We start from the raw sequence: 21535 nt of genomic DNA on the forward strand, positions 1-21535 counted from the left end.
TAGGCACTCACCGGGTCTCTGGGTGGCAGGGCGGCTCCTCGGCGGCTCGGCTGGGACCGCGGGCGGGCTCCCCTTCACTCGGGAGCCTCGAGGACGGAGCCGGCTGCTCCTCTCGCCTCCCGCCTGGCTTTGTCTCGCTCTCCCCTCCGCCTGACTTCCGCCGGGGCCGCCAATGGCAGCGCGGCCCTGGGGGTCAGGAGGCGGGACTTCCGGGTCGCTCTAGGCAGCGGCCCGGCAACAGCTTTCACTCCCCCTCGGCTGCGGCGGTGATCACGGGAAAACGCCGGGTGGGCTCCGGCTTCAATCAATAAAATCTCCACGGGGCAATGCCGGGTGGCACCGGCCCTCAAATTAAAAGTAAAGCGAGGTGGCACTCGCTAATGCCGAAAATCGGCAAAGTCAGGCGGGCAGATGCCGGGTGGGCACCGGCTGCATACAAAGCGCTCCCAAGCGCTTAGGGGCTACAGAAAGCGCGCCTAGTGCTAGAAATAGAAGCAGAGCGCTATTGAGCGCTGGGGCACAAGGAAAGCGCTCCTAGCGCTATAAATCAAATAAGAGCGCCTCCAGGCACTCTAAGCAAAAAGCAAAAGCCCCAGCAGGGTCTGGAAGCAGGCAGAGGGGCAAGGCAGGGCCAGAGCCAGCACACTGGGTCTCCAGGCAGGGAGACAAGCCAAGTGGCGGTCCTCCTGGCCCCAGCAGCAGCAACAGCCCCCTCTGGCAAGGATCCAAAAATAGAACAACTTCTGTGGGGACACAGCCCCATTTTTATACAGAGAAATCCTTTGTTCAAGGGTGCAGAGTGGGGGCGGAACCAGTCGCAGCTGGTTCTTGAGTACTCTGTTTACCTCAACCACCCTCTCTATTCACTGGCAGGGCTTGGGTCATTAGACACACCACAGGGGGGCGGAGCCAGCATTGTGTGGGGAAAACCCAGCCCATCCAGGACACAGGTACACTCCTCCCACACATTACTCATGCAGATCTCCCACTCACCACCGGGCAGACCCATCCAGACTTCCTGGAGCCTGGCATGCCAGCCAGCTCCAGCCAATCACACGCCAGCACCCTCACAGCACACGTACAGCCATGTCTAGAAATGGCGCTTCTCTACTAGACACATACATGCTGCATACACCATCTCGCAGCATTCACTCTCACGAGTTCACACATACCAGACTCAAGCCTGTACACCCCACGCATCAGGAACTACCAGGGACACATACATTCCCCATGCATTCCTATGGGCGGGCAGGCCTAGCTCAGCACATGCACTCAGAGTGCGCACGCACTTTCCACTGGGACACAGTGAAAGTGCGCAGAATCCAAAAATCACCATCTCCAGGTCACCATTTCAAGCAAAAAGTCTAGGGGTGAACCTGCCCTAAGGGCCCAAGTCCAACACAACCCCCTTCCAGCCAAAACGCAGGGTAGAACAATCACCACCGTGATGGACTTCCCTGCTTGGGGCGATAGAACACGGACGCGGGCCCGCAACTGCAGGGACACCCTCCTGTTCTACGCCACGGTGAACCCATGGGATTCCCTCTAAACACACTGTCTGGACCAACTGGGCTACCCCACTGGTACTCCCAAGTTGTCCGCGGCCAGGACCAGGCCCGGGGCCCCCCAGGTGCCACTGGTCCATGCCAATTCGCAGAGCGGGGGGTAGTAACCCCTGGCACATAGGAGCCATTTTCCACTCTTCCTGTCTGCAAGACAGGACTAGACTGCCACTGGTTCTCCAGCCTAAGGCCTACAACCTCGGGCGGACCAGGAGTCTCAGGGAAGGCTCTCCTCCCCTTACCTCTTCTTCTAGGGTTCCTCCTCCCTCTGCGAGGGGTACCCCTAGAACGCCATTCCAACCCAGGACTTATCCACTCAGGTTGCACCGGGGTCAGAGGTGGACTCTCCCACCCTCTGCACCCCCTTCCAGAGGTCTGCCCTCTCCCACCTGGAGAAGTTCCTCTGGAAGAAGAACCGGTCAGGACACTGGTTACAGTCGTCCTACCCTTCAGGTCAGGCTGATCCTGAACCTGGCCTTCCAACCTCTGGTCTACAACCTTCGGTGGAACAATTGCCTGGCACTCCAGGACTTCTGGGGACTTACACTCCATCCCCCTGAGGCTAACAAATGAGACATATGTTGTGTGACTGTCTGTCTGGCGCAGATCTCCCGTCCCCTGTCCACCTGACAGTGCGTGACGATCCCCCAGACCAGAAGTGGCGCCACCCGGGTCCCCCCAAGAAGATCTAGCCCAACTGGCTAGTCCCTGGTCCACTGGTGAATCCACTGGGAAACTCATCCCCCAATCACTCCTCACGCTGGACTCCTGTACCCTCCCTACCGGAGCGGTACTGCCAGCCTCTAGAACCACAGGAGCTCTGGTTACAGACGCTCCAGGTCCTCTACTCATTAGGAGATCTTCCTCAAGTGGACTAACAGGACAGCCTAGGTCCCCAACCTGGTGTTCCCTACAGAAACCATCCAAGTCCTGAGGCAGGGCTTCGGGCGTCTGGGGAACCTCGGTCTCCCCCTCACTCCTGCTCCACTGAGCCAGGCAGTGAGCCCCTACACCCTCCTCGCTATCCTGGGACCTAGCTGGGCTACACTGAGCCTCTTCCACCACGCTGGGCTGGAAGATACCTGAACCACTACTTTTGGAGTCACTCACCAATGACTCTAGAGAACCTCTAGCACTCTCCCAGCGCTCTGCTTCCTCAGCAAGCGCCCAAGGACTAAAGTATTCAGACGTCAACAGGTACTGGCGCAACTCTGGACAACAAACACTGAGCAACTGCTCTTTGAGAAACATAGTCACCACTCCGTCCTCCTCATCGTCCTGGTTAGCCGCCAGCCACTCCCACATTGCCTCCCAACAGTCGTCCACAAAATACTTCCACTGCTGGTGAGGTGGTTTCCTAAGGTTCCTGAACTTCAATCTGTTCTCCTCCTCTTGGGAACTAGGTACCATGCTCTGGGTACTGGGAATTCCTACGCTGAAATCTAGATAGCTGCCACCACTGGACTCAGCCCTCCCTGGGGAATCCAGAAAATTAAAACTGCGCGCAGGGGATAGTCTATCCTCCAGAGCTACTTTGCCTCTGGTGGAGGCCCTCTCAGCCTCCTCTATCCTTTCCTGCGCTAAGACCCTCTCGGTCTCTAGCTGTTGCTTCCTAAGCTCCAGCTGCGCCATAGCCTGGGCATGCTCCAACCTGAGCTTTTCTAAAGCCAGCTGGTGCTCCCTTTCTCTCCTCCTATCTTCCAGCTCCTCTGGGGACAGGGAAAGGGATGAGGCGCTGCCTCCTACACTGGACCCAGCAAGGGACTCCCTATCTATGGGGTCCTCACTCTCTACTGGCATCCAGGTGCTGTCATCTTCTTCCTCCTCTTCTGAATCTTCAGGGCTCCCGACAGACCCACCACCCTCCTGGTGTGGGGCCCGGGCCCTTTCCTCACTGCGCTCAAGATCCCATTGATCCTCTTGCCATTTGACCATGCATCTCCTAAGTGCATACCATCCTGACTGATCCGCCCCTATGCCTCTCTCTTCACAGAACTTTCTCAGCTCCCACACACCATATGTGGCTAGATCATTGAAATCAAAAACCAGCTCCATTCTGGCAGACGTTCTAGAGAAGAGATCACACAGGGAACCTAGGGGTCTGAGCTAACACAGGAGTACACAATTCACAAAGGTATCAGCAAGCTCTCTACCCCAGAGAACTCACACTCACTTGCCTAGTGCCACACACCATTCATCCACACACAACCCTCCCCTCGGACTGGTAAGGCAGTTTCTACCACCCCTGATTCCTCAACCTGACCACAAGTGACACAGGTACCGACTCTGGGCGCAGGGTAGGGGACAAATGCACTGGACACAATTGCACAATGATACCTTCAGGAGAAGAAAATGTGAAACTTCAAAAACAAACAATCCCCTAAAATGTGGTCATCTAAAATGCAGAGTTTTGTGGTGCAGCCAGCCGCTACTAAGGTACAAGGCAAACACAAATCCTTATCCCACCGCTGCCACCAATGTTGGAAATGGTATCCCCAGCTGGCCAGGGCTTTCGCCAAAGTCAGTCAGAGACCACCACTCCCAAGTCAGGGCAAGGGAGTTACACGCCAAGATAACCCCTACTCACCCTCTAGGTAACGTGGCGCGAGCAGCAAGGCTAAACTTGGAGGCGATGTAGGCTAAGTATTTGCGCACGCACCCCAGCAACAACAACCAAAGGCCCACCACAAAGGAAACTCCACACAAGGTTATATAAAAAATAGCCTTTGTATTACACCAAAACACATTAGATAAAACACACACTTTACAATGTGCCAGAGGCACGGGCAGAATTTACAGGGGATATGTACAAGACAGGGCCACCTGGACCACTGTCAGGAATCAGAAGTAGCACTTTCAGAAATAGCACTTAGAAGGTAAAATATAAATTTACTTTAACACAAAATTAACATACATCCAGTCACTACTGGTACCAGGTGAGCACCACCTATGCAACCCTCACTACCTTAGGAGATTACACTAGGGAACCTGGGCTCTGCTAGCACCACCTGTACTAGCAAGAAGGAAACCACCTAAGTATCGCTATACCTGTAGGGGTCTAAGGAAGGAAACACATGATGCATCACAATACATTCAGCGGTGTAAAAGGACGAAGCACATGACGCATAAAAACACATTCAGAGGTGCAGCACAAGAGAACACATGATGAATAAGCTACCCATTCAGAGGTGTAAGAACAGCAACACAATAGCACAAAATCCACATTAGCCACCACCTGTGGCAGTCCCTGTGTCCCAATGTCAGGGCCTAAACGTGGCAACTGTCCACTAAGTGCTGGACAGTTGTAAACAACAGTTAGGCAAACGTTGGAGCCTCGTGGGCTCAAGAACAAAGGTGGACAAGGAGCCTCTCAGGGGCTCGCAAAACAAATGCGCAAATTAGAGCTTCAGCGCTCTTAAAATCATGAAAATGCCCCCAGAGCCTCTCAGGGCTCTCACTACGATGTGGGCAATGAGCCTCGCCGGGCTCGCGGAATGAATCTGGCTTGTGAGCCTCTCGGGGCTCGAAGATCAACTTTGGGGCCCTGGAGCCTCTCTGGCTCAAAGAACAGAATGCCCCCTCAGAGCCTCATGGCTCTCAAAATGAATAATGACTGCCCACGTTGGAGTCCCTCACGGGGGACTCGGGAATCACGCAATGCCCCCTGAAGCCCTCGGGCTTCACACAGTAGTGCGCGCAAGATCGCGCTACGGGGGAGGGGCGGACACCGACAATGTGTCCCGACGCCCCTCTCCCTTTGTAGGCACTCACCGGGTCTCTGGGTGGCAGGGCGGCTCCTCGGCGGCTCGGCTGGGACCGCGGGCGGGCTCCCCTTCACTCGGGAGCCTCGAGGACGGAGCCGGCTGCTCCTCTCGCCTCCCACCTGGCTTTGTCTCGCTCTCCCCTCCGCCTGACTTCCGCCGGGGCCGCCAATGGCAGCGCGGCCCTGGGGGTCAGGAGGCGGGACTTCCGGGTCGCTCTAGGCAGCGGCCCGGCAACAGCTTTCACTCCCCCTCGGCTGCGGCGGTGATCACGGGAAAACGCCGGGTGGGCTCCGGCTTCAATCAATAAAATCTCCACGGGGCAATGCCGGGTGGCACCGGCCCTCAAATTAAAAGTAAAGCGAGGTGGCACTCGCTAATGCCGAAAATCGGCAAAGTCAGGCGGGCAGATGCCGGGTGGGCACCGGCTGCATACAAAGTGCTCCCAAGCGCTTAGGGGCTACAGAAAGCGCGCCTAGTGCTAGAAATAGAAGCAGAGCGCTATTGAGCGCTGGGGCACAAGGAAAGCGCTCCTAGCGCTATAAATCAAATAAGAGCGCCTCCAGGCACTCTAAGCAAAAAGCAAAAGCCCCAGCAGGGTCTGGAAGCAGGCAGAGGGGCAAGGCAGGGCCAGAGCCAGCACACTGGGTCTCCAGGCAGGGAGACAAGCCAAGTGGCGGTCCTCCTGGCCCCAGCAGCAGCAACAGCCCCCTCTGGCAAGGATCCAAAAATAGAACAACTTCTGTGGGGACACAGCCCCATTTTTATACAGAGAAATCCTTTGTTCAAGGGTGCAGAGTGGGGGCGGAACCAGTCGCAGCTGGTTCTTGAGTACTCTGTTTACCTCAACCACCCTCTCTATTCACTGGCAGGGCTTGGGTCATTAGACACACCACAGGGGGGCGGAGCCAGCATTGTGTGGGGAAAACCCAGCCCATCCAGGACACAGGTACACTCCTCCCACACATTACTCATGCAGATCTCCCACTCACCACCGGGCAGACCCATCCAGACTTCCTGGAGCCTGGCATGCCAGCCAGCTCCAGCCAATCACACGCCAGCACCCTCACAGCACACGTACAGCCATGTCTAGAAATGGCGCTTCTCTACTAGACACATACATGCTGCATACACCATCTCGCAGCATTCACTCTCACGAGTTCACACATACCAGACTCAAGCCTGTACACCCCACGCATCAGGAACTACCAGGGACACATACATTCCCCATGCATTCCTATGGGCGGGCAGGCCTAGCTCAGCACATGCACTCAGAGTGCGCACGCACTTTCCACTGGGACACAGTGAAAGTGCGCAGAATCCAAAAATCACCATCTCCAGGTCACCATTTCAAGCAAAAAGTCTAGGGGTGAACCTGCCCTAAGGGCCCAAGTCCAACAAACCGGTTTCGGGTTTCACCCCTCTTCAGCCAGGATAGCTTGATTCCAGTGGCATGGAGAGCACGGGACTCACGTCTGGGGTTTTCAGACCCGTAATTAGTGGGTCAAGATTTTGCGGGGCTAGTAATTCAAGATACGGACCCACTCAGGATTGCACGTGTAAGAATTCCAGGGAGGTTACTGCTGTGAGTGGAATACAGTCCTTGTTAATGAGGGACAAGCATGGTTATGGAAACAGATCAACGCAAACAGAAGTGGAAGCCAGGAGACGTCATTACGTGTGACAGGGAACCCAGAGAAGTGAGGATTTGAACTCAGTGTGACAGGTCCGACAACCAGGGGCTCATTTATGGGATTTTGGCATAGGGCAGTGCAGCAAGGCAATACGGTGCATTCATGTCTTTTCTTCCTGCACTGGCGCCGTTTTGGCAGCCCAGCCCCAACGCAAGGGTACCTCCGCTGCACGCAAGGTTGTTTTTGTGCAGGGGCACTTTCCTGAACACAAACAATGCTAAGAGGTGTTTTTCTCTTTGTATGTCTCCTGCAGAATGTCTTTTCACTACGCCTCACCTTAGAAGGCGTACACACTTGGCAGCTCCCCAGGTTTACATGATTTTGATAATCTGGGGCAGAGTCAAATTCTGTGCGTGTTACGTGGGAAAACCCACCGCAACAACCAAAAAAAGCCTCTCGGGCACAGATTAAGGCGGCATAGTGATCTGCACTGCATTGCGTTACTCATGATTTCTGAGGTCACTTAAAACTACGCAGGGAGGCTTTGTGTGGCTTCTTAAGTCGATTGAGAGCACTGCGTCATGCATGTACCCCGTTACGTGGTGCAAAAGTGACGCAGGGCTCTCATAAACAAGCCTGTGAGAGAGAACAGGCCCTGCACCAAATGCGACAGCTGCTGCACACACCCAGTGGCACATGAGAGATGCCAGGCTCTGAGCCCTGTGAGAGAGAACAGGACCAGCACCAAATGCGACAGCTGCTGCACACACCCAGTGGCACATGAGAGATGCCAGGCTCCGAGCCCTGTGTGGAAAGAAGAGGCCAGGCTCTACATGAAGCATGTCTGGGACAAGACAAACTGCACACGCCCAGTGGCACATGAGAGATGCCAGGCTCTGAGCCCTGTGTGGAAAGAAGAGGCGGGCTCTACATGAAGTATGTCAGGGACGAGACAGACTGCACACACCCAGTGGCACATGAGAGATGCCAGGCTCCGAGCCCTGTGTGGAAAGAAGAGGCCGGGCTCCAAATCTGACAGCGGCTGCATACGCCCAGTGGCACATGAGAGATGCCAGGCTCTGAGCCCTGTGTGGAAAGAAGAGGCCGGGCTCCAAATGTGACAGCGGCTGCACACGCCCAGTGGCACATGAGAGATGCCAGGCCCTGAGCCCTGTGTGGAAAGAAGAGGCCGGGCTCCAAATGTGACAGTGGCTGCATACGCCCAGTGGCACATGAGAGATGCCAGGCTCTGAGACCGGTGTAGAAAGAAGAGGCCGGGCTCTACATGAAGTATGTAAGGGACAAGACGGACTGTACACGCCCAGTGGCACATGAGAGATGCCAGGCTCTGAGACCGGTGTAGAAAGAAGAGGCCGGGCTCTACATGAAGTATGTCAGGGACAAGACAAACTGCACTCAGGGCATGACTTAGGAGACCCAAGGAGGACAGACTCTTTACTAAGTGTGACAGAGGACAGTCCAAGGGTTTGCTTGAAGTTAACCAAAGAGGGAGTGAGAAAGGTTAGGTAACAGAGTGCCAATGAATACTCAAAAAATACACAAAAACTCAACACCTTATATATAGGTAAGAATGAACATGAATGCTGTTTCTGTTCCACATTAGTACAATCATATTGCACGATGTGTAAATAATCAATACCACACTTGTCACCTCTGAGACTGCAAAAAGGTTTTTCTTTAATCAATCTCAAAACAATCCACATTTTCAATTAACGTTGTACATCTGTGTAGATAAATATCTATCACAGCACTCAAAAATGAGCTTCAAAATTAAATCTCACACAAAAAAACAAAAACTCTTCTTTGAGTACAAGACATTATACATTGTTTACATTTGTCCTGTGAAGTCAGGCAACAATGGACAATTTAAAAAACGTCAATCCATGTTTTGACGGACATCTTCAATTTACATCTCCACCTTGTTCAGGACCAAGGTTTAGATACATCTATATTGTATACCATCTTTTCCAATTTGCTCAGCCCGAGCCTTGTCGATACTTCCTTGAGGGAAGATCGTTCTCATATCTGCTGCATACTGAGATGATTTTAGATATGATACACATTTGACTAATAAACAATTTCTTCATTTTCAATAAAATACTGTACAGACAAACCCAGGGAACGGTGATGGGAACTTGCTTTGCCCTCAGCTTTGCTGGGTTGTACCTGGGCTGATGGGAGAAGCAAGTTGTCAGTAACATCAGACACTTTGAAGACCACGTCGTCCTCTGGGTCAGATACATAGATGACATCTTTTTTATCTGGAAGGGTACCCAGAATCAAGCTTACGAATTTGTCAACATACTCAATGATAAGTCCCTAAACCTATCATTTAGTAGCAACATCAACAAAACTACCATTGAGTTTCTAGTTCTGAAATTGGAGGAGGTAGGAAAAGAAACAGCAGGCAATAGTCTACTGCACACGGACAGCTGCCGCCCTATTTTTCTAATCCAAAGCATCCCTTACGGAGAGCTATTACGTTCGAAAAAAAACTGTAGCACTGACTAGGGATTTCAGAAAGAAAAGGTGCTTATGATGCAAAGATTTGCGGAGAGAGGGTATGCTAAGAAAACCATTAGACAAGCCAGTAAGAAGGTTGAAAAACTCAAACATAATGAATTGCTAGTACCAAAGAAAAAGACAGATGAGGATAAGGACAAGCAAAATAGATTCATTCCATCTTTTAACAATCACGCCTGGCAGGTGAAACATAGTTTAAGAAAATACTGGGAAGTTTTAAAAACAGACCCAGATTTAGTAAAACCTGTTGGAGACAAGCCAGCCATCACTTTCAAAAAAGTGAGATTCCTAAAAGACATGTTGAGTCACTGTTTACTTAATCTGGAAAGGGATAAGACTGACATCAAAGGATTTTTCACTTGTAGAAAATGCAAGGCATATAAGTTTAGTGATAATTGCAAGACCATTAAACTATCCGAAAAACTAGCAGCACACAAAATCCTAAAACATTTTACTTGCAATACAGAATTTGCAATATATGCTCTCAAATGTCCATGCAATTAATTCTATATCAGGAGTACTGTCCATGAGGCCAAAAAAGAGTATTAGAACATATGCGAGCTACTCACAATGAAGATCAACAATACCCCATTGCCAGACATTTGAAAAACTTCCCTAACCAGATTTGTAACCTGCTGAAATCCAGTGTGCTTGATAGTGTTCCAATTCGAGGATGGGGCGGCAACAGAATATTAGAACTAAGAAGATTAGAATCAAAATTGATTATCAGGTACAACACCCTTCATCCGACAGGCCTTAACCTTGATGAGGAACTAGCGGTACATCTTGGTTAATCATTACTGACAGAAGGATTGAAATAGTTGTTAGGTGGACATGTTTTTTATTTGAAATATATAGCTACACATTTGATTTTAATCACTATCTTTTGTCTATTTGTTGCAGTATACATGAAGATATCGTTGAGACGCAGGAGAGCTATAATATCTAACTAAAGTTGCACAGTGGGAATTTTATTTTCTTATTGTTCATTACTATTATTGTTGTATGGCAAGGCACAGTCAAAGCCACCAGCCATGAGACAGAATTTGGTACAACGTGCAATAGTAAAGTGTGAACAGTGTGGAGTGCTGCAAGCGAGGTGCGCCCCAACATAAACTAATGGAATTCCTACTCCCTCTGCGCTGCTCGATGCAGCTCCTTGGATCCCCTACACCCTCTGCCCTGCTCGATGCCACTCCTTGGATTTTCTACTCGAGCAGCTCTTTGGATTCCCTACTCCCTCTGCACTACTCCATGCCCCTCCTTGGATACCCAACCCCCTGTTACAATAGAAATGATTTTGTTTATGTATTGTTATATGTAAGTTAGCATTTGTGGCCATTTTCTACTTGGGCACCATTTTGAAGAATCATGATTGAAACTAATTCTTTGCTATTTCTGAGAAATGTCCTTTTCTGAGTTGCATTGCTCCAGGGTTGAGTTTTGCTTCACTAATCAATCAATCAATCAGGACACTTGTGAAGCGCACTTCATACCCGTGAGGGTCTCAAGGCGCTGGGGGGGGGGGAGTTGCTACTGATTAAATAACCACGTCTTGAGTAGTCTTCTGAAGGCCAGTGGGTCTTGGGTCTGCCGGAGGTTGGTGGGGAGGGTGTTCCAGGTCTTGGCTGCGAGGTGGGAGAAGGATCCGCCTCCGCTGTCATTCTTCAGATGCGGGAGACCATGGCGAGGTCGGCAGAGCGGTGCTTGCGGGTGGGGGTGTAGAAGCTGAGTCGTCTGTTGAGGTGCGCAGGGCCGGTGTCGTGGAGGGCTTTGTGTGCATGGATGAGGAGCTGCTCTTATTAGCGCATACCTTTCACACCATATAGAGGCCTTCTCCCACTTGTCTAGTGGCAGGGACGGGCAGAACGACCTTGAATAGCAGATAATGTGTGCCCGCTCTCAGAATTGAAACTTACTTCTTGTATTTCACTGTTTAGCTACATCTGCTTGGAAAATTCAATGATGGGCGTGCCTTCATTGGTTCTGAAATGTACATAATGTATCTTTATGCTGGATGATGTCAGTCCTTCTGCAGCACTCCTAGCGACTGGGCAGACCAGGCTCCGCTCTGAGTGTACTTTGAATAAACAGTTATTGGTTTGTATTCTCTAATGTCTGACCGACTCTTCATTTTGTGTTCAAGGCTTGAGGTGCTAAACGGGTAAATTCCTTCACCCCTCTGCGCTGCTTGATTACAGTCCTTGGATTTCCCACTCCCTCTGCGCTGCTCAATGCTGCTCCTAGGATTCCCTGCTTCCTCTGCGCAGCTCGATGCATTTCTTGGATTCGCTTATGGTTAATGGAAAATGTAGTAAATGCTGTTTTTCATTAAGATGTTCTTTGAATGCTGCTGGATTAATAAAGTGATTAAAAATATGAATATTTGTTGCCTCTTTGTCCTTAATAGAATCGAAACTTTGCTTTTCTTTAGCTAGCAAATGTATAACTTACTGAGGTATCCTCAGTAGAAAGTACTTTCAGTTTTCCACTTCAATTCCATCAAGGTGAATTTCAGCTGTGCCACACTTTTGGAATAATTTCAGAAAGTTAGTACTCTAGTTGCTCATTAGAACACTGTGGTACAGCTGCTGATCACCAGGGAGTTAACTGGCAATCTGCTGCTGGCGTTGAAAGTGCATGTTTCAGTCTGCATGCCAAAACGTTTTAATGAAATAGAAGAAGATATTTGAGAACTCATTTAAAAGGTTTTCTAATTTTGCTTTTACGGCACTAACCATAATGTCTATTACAAAATGGACTGCCTCTTTTTGTTCCTTTTTAAATGAAATATTTTTAGGTTTATCAGTTTGATTCAATCAAGATGGCTTCAGGTGTGCCATAGTTTTGTCATAAGGAACTGTTATCATCTTTTCATTTCAATTGGCTCCATGTCCAAGAGTCCTGTAACGGCTGCCACGGCATGGTGTCCATGTTGTGGCCAGCCTGTATAGGGGAGTTCCTTTTGGGTGTGCCCACTCTGTCCCTTAAATATTTTATAGGTTGAGCATCAGCACATGCACTGTCTGCAAGACCTGCTGTAATCTTTACAAGGAGTGTGATCCCACCTGGCTTCTTGCCATTGGTTTACTCCTCCATCATTCTTCTTTGATGGCTTCTGATTGGTTGGCACTCCTGTAACATCACTTGCGGTTTTCTCTCAGGAGGACCGGCCAACTACAGTTTGGTTACGCTGTAGTTGTATATATGCTCCTTTGGGGACTACTGCTTTTATATCCACACCGTATTACTTTTCTCCACACGGGCCCAGCGCTTCATGTTTCAGCAGGGCACCCGTTTCTACTTATTTAGTTTATTGTTATGGTCCAGATGTTTCCTCCGTGCAAGGCAGTCATTCCTGTTCCTAATCTCATCAAACGGTAACTTGATGTTTCAGCGATAAATAACAGTGTTATATAAGCTAAACAAAGCCATTTTCCACAAGAAAACAGTTTGTTTGGGTGCTACCTGGCAACATTAAATTTGATTTTAGTGATAATAAAGCATTTTGGAAAATGTGCTTATTTGTTTTGTACTATTCTTAGTCACCACCTCTTCACAGGACATAGAGGCTGGTGGTGCCAGTGTAGGATGGGAGAGGTGAGCAGGAGCCTGCTGCCAGTGCTGAAGCATTCACGGCACAGGGCTGTACGAAGCTGACCAAGACAAAGGCAGCGCAAAGCCAGCATTCTGGCATTTTCAGCACAAGTAAAGTATGAAAAGCGAAATGATAATCCATATACCACGCCCAATATGCCCAATGGCAGTACTCCATAGTGTTCAAGCTTTCGATTATGAAGCTGCGTGAGCTTGGGTCGGCTGTCTCTTGACACAGACAGTGCAGCCATTTTGGAGCAAGCAAATCAATAGCAGCACACTGTCAGCCAAGGTGAGAATTAGAGGGAAGCCGCCAAAGACGCTGGAAAAAATAGTATGAAAAAATGCCGGTATCACACCAAATATAGTTTGGAATGAGGTCACAAGGCTGGAGCTAACAGTTTTAAAAAAGTGGGCCAGGCCTGTAGTGGTTGAGGCATTAAAGATAGTGTGGATTAAAGCACCAAAATGAAGTGGGAGATCCATATTTAAAAGCAAGTGTACTTCTGTACGCGTTTTAGTAACATGAAGAACAAATGTTTCATGAGAAGAAGTGAGAGCGACTTCTTTTTGAGACAATAAAGCTCTTATTCTGATCAACTTGTTGAACTCTGCTTTCAGGGGCGGAATGAAAGGCCAAATCGAGATATCAAGCCTCCCTACTCGCTGTGAAACAGTGACAATGTACGGAATTCCAGCCAACATCCCGCAGCAAGCTTCATTATTTAAAAGCAAATAGCTACCGTTAGCTATTAGTGTGAATGTTGGTACGATAGCTGGCACAGGAATTCCATTCATAATGCAAGCTAAATTCGGAGCCTCCACATTATACGTGTCGTGCAATTAAGCATTCTTGCATACGAGTGAATGATCAGGTGTGGAAGTGCACTCCTCCCCTTTTAAGTAAACCTCTTAGCCATCCCTTTTGATTGAGTAAGTCTCACTTTCTAATTCGATTTGTAATTTAATTTAAAATAAAATGAGCTCGGGTTAGACCGATCAAAGTCAGTAAAATATGTGAATTTATTCAAAAGGGTATTTGAGCTGCCTTTTATGGGAATAGGACAATGTTCCCATTGGGTGTCATTTTTTTAAAAAATTCTTTTTATTTGCAGGATATCATTGCAAAAACATCACAGTACAGTTCAGCTCAAGAAGGCACACATTCCAGGTATACTGTATTAGCTCCAATCACCTTTTCTTCTTTTCAAATTTCCACCCAACCCCAACTTTTCCCGCCCAACTCCCCCCACCCAGCATCCCTCCCCAGGCACATCAAAGTAAGCATATTGTGTCAACTATCCATGGTGGTACAATCCGAATCCGTCTCTTAGTTTCTCCAAAGGTTTGTCGCAATGCCCTCTGTGTCCCATAAGCCACAACGCAGCCATGGCCAAATGTCTACTCTTTTCTTCTTTCGTGCACCTGTGTCTGTGTATGAGCTACTGTCCCTTGCCATACAGAAGCGCACGTGAGTCCAAGGAAACGTTATTCCCATGGCATTCTACCCATTTCAGTCATCCACAGACGCACTCCCGGTGGTAGAGTCCACTTCAGCCGTTTCAAAGGATATCATCACAGCATTCCACTCAAGAGATATAGGAACCCTTCTCAAGCCTTTGCGCTCTTCGGTCTGTAATGCCATACCCTCAGCCTTACCCCACCTCACTACTTCTGCTTTCCATACGTCTGGGTCAGGTGGCCTGCTCGATTTCCACCTCATGGTAATAGCACGCTTGGCCATTAGTAGTGCGAGGTCAATGAACCTCGTGACCACACTTCTTTTACGTTCAGCGGTCCCTAGTCCCAGCAAGCTAAAGGATATAGTGTTGTACTGTCTGGTGGGGGACACTCTGTGTAGTGCAGTGTGTATTGTAGCCCAAAAATATCCCAATTTCGGGCAATCCCATAGCATGTGTATTAACCTTGCATCCGCCAGTCCACACCGAGGGCAGGAATCTGGCGCGGTGGGAAACATTAAATGCAGGCGGTGAGGCGTGAGGTACGCGCGGTGTAAGATCATAAGTTGTATAAATTTAAATTCGGGTTTCTCGAGACTCTCTTGGGGAATTTAAGAACATGCTCCCATTCCTTATCTTGAAACGCTCGGCCTGCATCCCTCCCCCACACTTCACGCAGCGGCTGCAGCGAAATCGCCCTCCCCGCACGAATACCACTCGCAATCCATTTCGTTAAATGGCTCCCTGAACCCATCAGGTATAGCATCGTGTGTAATGGGTTGACAAGTGGTTCGTCGCCTGCCGGTGCCCAATTCCGTGTGATGTAGCCGCGCACCCCTCCGTGGAGTAAGAACATTCCCCCAGGCGTGTGGTGTGCTGTGCAAAAGTCATTGAATGTCATCATCAATAAGCAATAATCGCGCCTCGGTTAGACCTCATTGGCTATGATACTGCCACTGCGCAAAGCTATCAAATGTCATCATGTGTCCATCATTGAAAAAATCGCCCACTTGCGACACCCCGGCATCCGTCCATGTGGTGAGCGCCCGTGTAGACAAAATTCCCGTCCCCAATGGGATCCCCAGTAATGGTATTGTGGGAGCGTAGGAGGAGGTGGGGGACGTGTATCGCACAGCTCTCCTCCAGCAGGAGATGGCCATCTTGAGTAAGGGAGGAGCTTGCCCACAGATCGCCGCGTTGGGCAGCAACAGTGTGTGGACGGCACCCCTTCTCCTGTCTTCTTCAGACATGCCTATTTCGTGCAGGTTGCGTCCCGCTAGCCAATAGCCAGCCACTGTAATTGGCACGCATAGTAATACGCCAGTAAGTCAGGAACTCCCATCCCTCCAGCCGCCGTGGGTAGCTGTAGCTTCGCCAAACTTATGCGGCGTGTGCCCCGTCCACAGACCAGCTCCGTTAGTATGGTATTCAAGGTTCGAAATACCGCAGCTGGGACCATAAAGGGCAAGTTCGTAAAGTAGTAAAGGAGCCTCGGGAGGACTACCATCTTAGAGACGGCCACCCTGCCCGCCACTGACAATGGTAGTGCGGTCCACAGCCCGACCCAGATTGCCCTCAAGCATATTTGTCGCCCCTCTGTAAATCTGTATCCCCAGATAGCGGAAAGTAGTCTCCGCCATTTGGAAGCTGTGAGGTGGGAAAAACAAGGGATCACTTGCCTCCAGAGCAGCAAAACAGTATCCATGGGATTTAGACTCGCTGATCGTAAGGCCCGAGAGTGCACTAAAGTCTTCAAAAAGCTCGGGGATGGGATCCAGTCCCCCCTTTAAGTCCCTCAAGTAAAGGATGATGTCATTGGCGTATGCCGACACCACATGTGTTACACCTCCCCTCTTGATACCTCTGTACCGTGCTTGAAGCCGGAGTTTACACAGGAGCGGTTCCAGTGCCATAATAAACAACAGCGGGGATAGTGGGCAACCTTGCCTCGTGCCCCTCGCTATAGCCAATTGAGGTGAGATACATCTGTTCGTGCGGACCCTAGCAGTGGGGCGGGTGTATAGTAATCGGATCCAAGCAATGAAGTCAGCCGGGACCCCGAACCGTTCCAACGCCGCAAACATATAATCCCAACGAAGGGAATCAAATGCCTGCCGCAGGTCCAACGATATACAGCCCTCAGTTGTCACGGGTGAATGCTCGTGAAGCATGAGTTGGCTAAGCCTCCGCAGGTTCATCGCCGTGCTTCTGCCAGGCACGAAACCACATTGGTCCGGGTGGATCAGGCCCGGGACATATTGCGCCAGTCTTGTCGCCAACACCTTGCTCAGTACCTTGTGATCGGTGTTCAACAAGGACAACGGTCTATAGTTAGCTAAACGTAAACTGTCCCTACCCGGCTTAGGCAATGAAACAATCAGGGCCTGCAGCGTAGACTGCGGTAACCCACCCGCTTTCTTCGCTTCGTTGAACACCTCGTGTAGTCGCGGGGCCAGCAAATCTACATACGCCCCATAAAACTCAGCCGGGAGGCCATCGGTTCCCGGGGTCTTGTTCCTTGGGAGTGCTTTTATTGCCTGTCGTATTTCCGCGACCGATATAGGTCGTGCCAAGTCGTCACTCTGGGTCCTACCTAGGCGCGGCAGCTCGATTCCCGACATGAACTCTTCAAATGCCTCATCAGACATACTTCGATGTGGGCCGTACAACGACTCATAGTATTCACGAAAGGCAACGTTTACACCGAACTGTGTCGCCACCAGCCTCCCAGATTGATCCATAACCTCCAACACAGGAGTAGGGTCCGGGGCATCTCGCAATATCCGGGCCAATAGAGGTCCGGATTTGTCTGCATGGGCATGTTGTCTACATGTATATTCCCTGTAATCCAGGACACGCAGTTCCTCCAACAGCTCGGCGTGTTGAATGTGTGCCTCCTGCAATGGCGTAAAAGGCAAGTTCGTGCCCGCAGCCTCCCTCTCCAGCATGGCCAGTCGGCCCTCCACATCACTAAGCTTCTCCATGACCATACGCCTCATACCTGTTCGTGTGTTCAATGCCTCCCCTCTTATATACACCTTGAAGGCATCCCACTCTATTTTGCGTGTACTAGCCGAGCCATCATTTATGTGTAAATGTTGTGCGATGTGTTCCGCCATGGTAGCTTTAAAAACGGTGTCCTCGAGCAGGTCCGGGGACATACGCCACGTCGGTATCGGCGTGGGTATCTTGCCCCATCTCAGCGTGACCTCGACTGGATTGTGGTCCGAGAAGGTCTTACCCATGTGTTCTGAGCCTACCATCTCCCCCAGTAATGTCATGTTGCAAAACATGTGGTCTATTCTCGTGTGTAGGCCATGGGGGGGGGGAAAGAAGGTATACTCTCTGTCCGTCAAATGCATGCATCTCCAAATATCTGCTAGCCCCCAACCCGCCGCCCACTGAGAAAGCGCTTCCGCCTGTCGCCTGCTTTCAGTAGCCTGCAGTGGCGGGTGGGACCTGTCCAGCGATATGTCCAGGACTGCATTAAAGTCCCCTCCAATAATCCACACATTCTCCGACCAGTCAGCTATCACTCTGTTAAGCGAGGTCAAGAAACCCCCCTGTCCCACATTCGGTGCATACACACAGCCAAGCACAACAGGGGAGCCATCCAACAATCCCCTGACAAGCACATACCGGCCCTCAGGGTCTAACCTCTCCTCCATCACCTTGAAGGGGACTGAGTTCCTAATCCATATCGCCGCTCCCCGGGAGAACACAGAATAAGTAGTAGCAAATAGTTGCCCCTTCCACTTCTTGAGCAGTTTCGCACCTTCATCCCTATTCAGATGTGTTTCCTGTAAGTATGCCACTGCAATACGTCTCCTATTCAGTTGCGCAAGCACCCTATACCTTTTATGGATTGAGCTCATACCTCTCACATTCCAGGTGCACATTTTGTATTCGCTAAGTGACCCCATGGCCGTTTGCGACAATTAGGTTCAGTGTATCCAACCATGTTACCAACTTCCCAGTAATTGCTGCCGTGTGTGCCCCAGTTACTAACAACCCCAAAACATCAAGGTCCCCATTCAAAGAACTATGAGGTCCAAACACTAGCACCCAACTGGGGTGACAAGCAAACAGTACCATTGCTGCGCCCTGGGGGTGTGGTCCCGCTCTCCCTCGCCTGGGCCTCGCCGGAGTCCTTACGGCGTGCCCCAGCGAGTGTCCGTACCCCCGACCCCGGTTAGCCCGCCCAAGGTCTTTCATGCAGGCTATACATTACCAAGCGGTGTCTTCCGAAGTCCCGTTAAAGTTCATTCGCCTCTTGTGCAGTTATTTTCGGAAAAAGTTGCAGGCTGTCCGCAGAACCAGATACCTCCGTCCTGGCATCAGAGGCGCTATCTAGGACCACCGCGTGGCCCACGTTGTGTGCAGCCAGTGCGGCCTCCGTCAGCCGAGCCCTCTCCTGTGTCCCCCTCAGTCCCGTCAGGCCGTCTGGTCCGCTCGTTATCTCCACCTCCTCGTGTGCTGCACCCTCTTCAGGCCTCTCCTCCCTCCCGCGCGGCGGGTCGTCCCTCAGCTGTCCCTCCGCAAGAGGGTCTTGCGAGCTGGGCGGCGTCAGCGTCACCTCCATCCACTCCGCCGCCTCCTCAGCCGTGTCAAAGAAAAGTGATTTGTTGTTGTGAATTATTTTCAGGCGGGCTGGGAACAGTAAGGCATATTTCAGGTTCTTGTCCCGCAAGCGTCTCTTCACATGCAGGAACGTAGACCTGGCCCTTTGCACCTGGGGGTGAAGTCTGGGTAAATCGAGATAGTCTTGTCCTCAAAGCGTATAGGCGCCTTCTCTCTTGCCACTCGCAGGACTATATCCCTATCCTTGTAGTTGAGCAGGAGAGCTATTAAAGGACGAGGTGCCGCACCCGGCCTTGGCGGTTTACCTGGTATCCTATGCGCCCTCTCCACGCTGTATAGGGGCGTAAGCACCTGCGGCCCTGCAAGGTTCCTCAACCAATCCTCTACGAACTGCGTCGGGTTCCTCCCCTCACTCCGCTCCGGAATTCCTAGTATTCGCACATTGTTGCGGCGCGCCCGCCCTTCCGCATCGTCCATCCTCGCCCATATTAGTTTCAGCTGCTTCTCCATGTTTTCCATTTTCGTGGAATGCTCCGTCTGTTGCGGGATCAGATCGTCCAGGGCCAGTTTATGTTCCGTGACCCTCTCCGCCAGCTTGTTGTGATCAGCGCGTAGTAGGGACATGCCAGTCGCCATTTGGTCCATGCGCGTTTCCATCGCTTCCCTGGAAGCCCGTATCTCTGACAGGATAAGGTCCAGTTTGGCCTCCTGCGATGTCTGGCCCGTTGGAGGCACCATCTCTACATTAGACGAGGCCAGTGGATCTTCTGAGCCAGTAGACTGTTGCGTTAGATCAGCGCCCCTCTCAGGCATCTTGGCCCTGTTCCTGACCATGTTTCTCAGCAACTGGATGGCGGCGTGTGCGCCCCCGGGGGGCAGCGTTCCAGCGGACAGCAGGTCGTGCCTCAGGCGTCCCACCTGCGCCGTTCCCGACTCTTCTACCGCCAGTGTTCCGTGTGCTGGCGGAGTGGTGTGGTATCGACAAGTCGCTCACGTGGCGCGCCTACGGTGGTATTAAGCCTATAACAATAGGCCTGGCCTGCGTCCCAGTGGTGGTTGGTCGCACCGCGGCCAGGCGAGAGTGGCACACAAGTACTGATCCCTTGTCCTGGCGCCGTCCGGGGCAAAATCGGCCGGCCACGCGCCTCCCCACCGGCACCTCAATGCACGTAATCGTGTGTGACCACTGCACTTCAATGGGGTCCACCCCTCACAAGCAGGAAAGCCAATGTCCCTCCGTCCGGCTCCCCGGGGGATCCCGTGGTGGCGTGTCCTCTCCTCCCACAGACCCTGCAGTGCTCCGCAGGTGCGATGAAAGCCTCCTCTACTCCACCAGTCCCAATGTATGTCAGCGGTCGCAGCCGCTCGGCCTCCGGTACCGCTAGTATCAACCAGGTGGCGGGGGGGTGTTCTCCCAGACGCTATGTCTCAAAGCCGGTCTCCAGGCAGTGAACAGCACGGCCGCCTCTCCGCCCCTCACCTCCGCAAGAACCGGGCCCTCCTCCAACGTCGTAGTGTCTTATCCTCTATGGCAGACCTGCCCCTTATGTGCGTCTAGGAACGTCCTGTTCTGCTTGCCCCGGCAGCTCCTCTAGTCCGCCATCATGGTTCACCGGCGTTAGTGCGCACCCCCGCATCGGCCCGCAGTCCTCACCTCCTGAACCGCCGTGAGCCGTCGGGGAGCTGTGAAAAGAGCGGGTCCCAGAAGTCGTGGCCTCCGCTATGCTCCGATGCTCCTCCGCTCGCCGTCTCCGACTAGGCACTTCCCAATCCGTCGCACAGCAGTCAAGGCCGTCGCCTCCCCGTCTCCACCAGGCTCTGCCCGGCAGGGCGGCTCCGCGCTCTGCAAGTGTCTCTCCGGCTGATTGCGCAGGGAGTGCACTCCAAGTGTCCTGACAGGGTCCGGGGTAAAAGCAGTGTCACCACCCCACCTCTGCCGCCGATGTCCCGACAGCTCCGCCTATCGTCCGCTCAGTGTTTCCGGCAGGTCGCTCACTCTGCGGCCCCACAGTTCACTCGAGGCCGCGGCTTCTGGGCTGGTAGCAGGCCTCTTCCGCCTCGGGTGCTTCGGCGCCTTGTAAGTTGTTGTGCCGGGTGCTGGACCCCGACCAGGCTGCCCAGCGACACCTCCGTCTCATGCAGACCCGGGCGGGTCGTCGGGGCCATCAGGGTAGCAGGATATTAAGCTTGTATTACCGGGCAGAGGACGGAGCTAATTCAGCAAGCGTCCGCCATGCTCGGCTCTCGGCCACGCCCCTCCCATTGGGTGTAATTAACCACATTTCTAAATGTATTAGCATTATGCAGAAAGTGATAGCCATAGTGTTGGTAACAGAACAAGTCAGCGTAGTTTGCTGAATCTAAATATAAATCCTCAGCATGAAAGGTAGCATAAT

At 51.6% G+C, this 21535-nt stretch overlaps 1 protein-coding gene and 1 pseudogene across 1 annotated transcript in view; both read right to left on the bottom strand.

Annotated features, from left to right (window-relative positions):
* Positions 1-21535, bottom strand: part of LOC144805469 (uncharacterized) — a 232067-nt gene that overhangs the window by 197755 nt on the left and 12777 nt on the right. The gene's annotated exons all lie outside the window — the stretch shown is intronic.
* LOC144808096 (U4 spliceosomal RNA) lies at positions 15461-15526 on the bottom strand (annotated as a pseudogene).

This window comes from Lissotriton helveticus, chromosome 1_2 (genome assembly GCF_964261635.1).
Source record: "Lissotriton helveticus chromosome 1_2, aLisHel1.1, whole genome shotgun sequence".
In the NCBI taxonomy this organism is placed as follows: domain Eukaryota; kingdom Metazoa; phylum Chordata; class Amphibia; order Caudata; family Salamandridae; genus Lissotriton; species Lissotriton helveticus.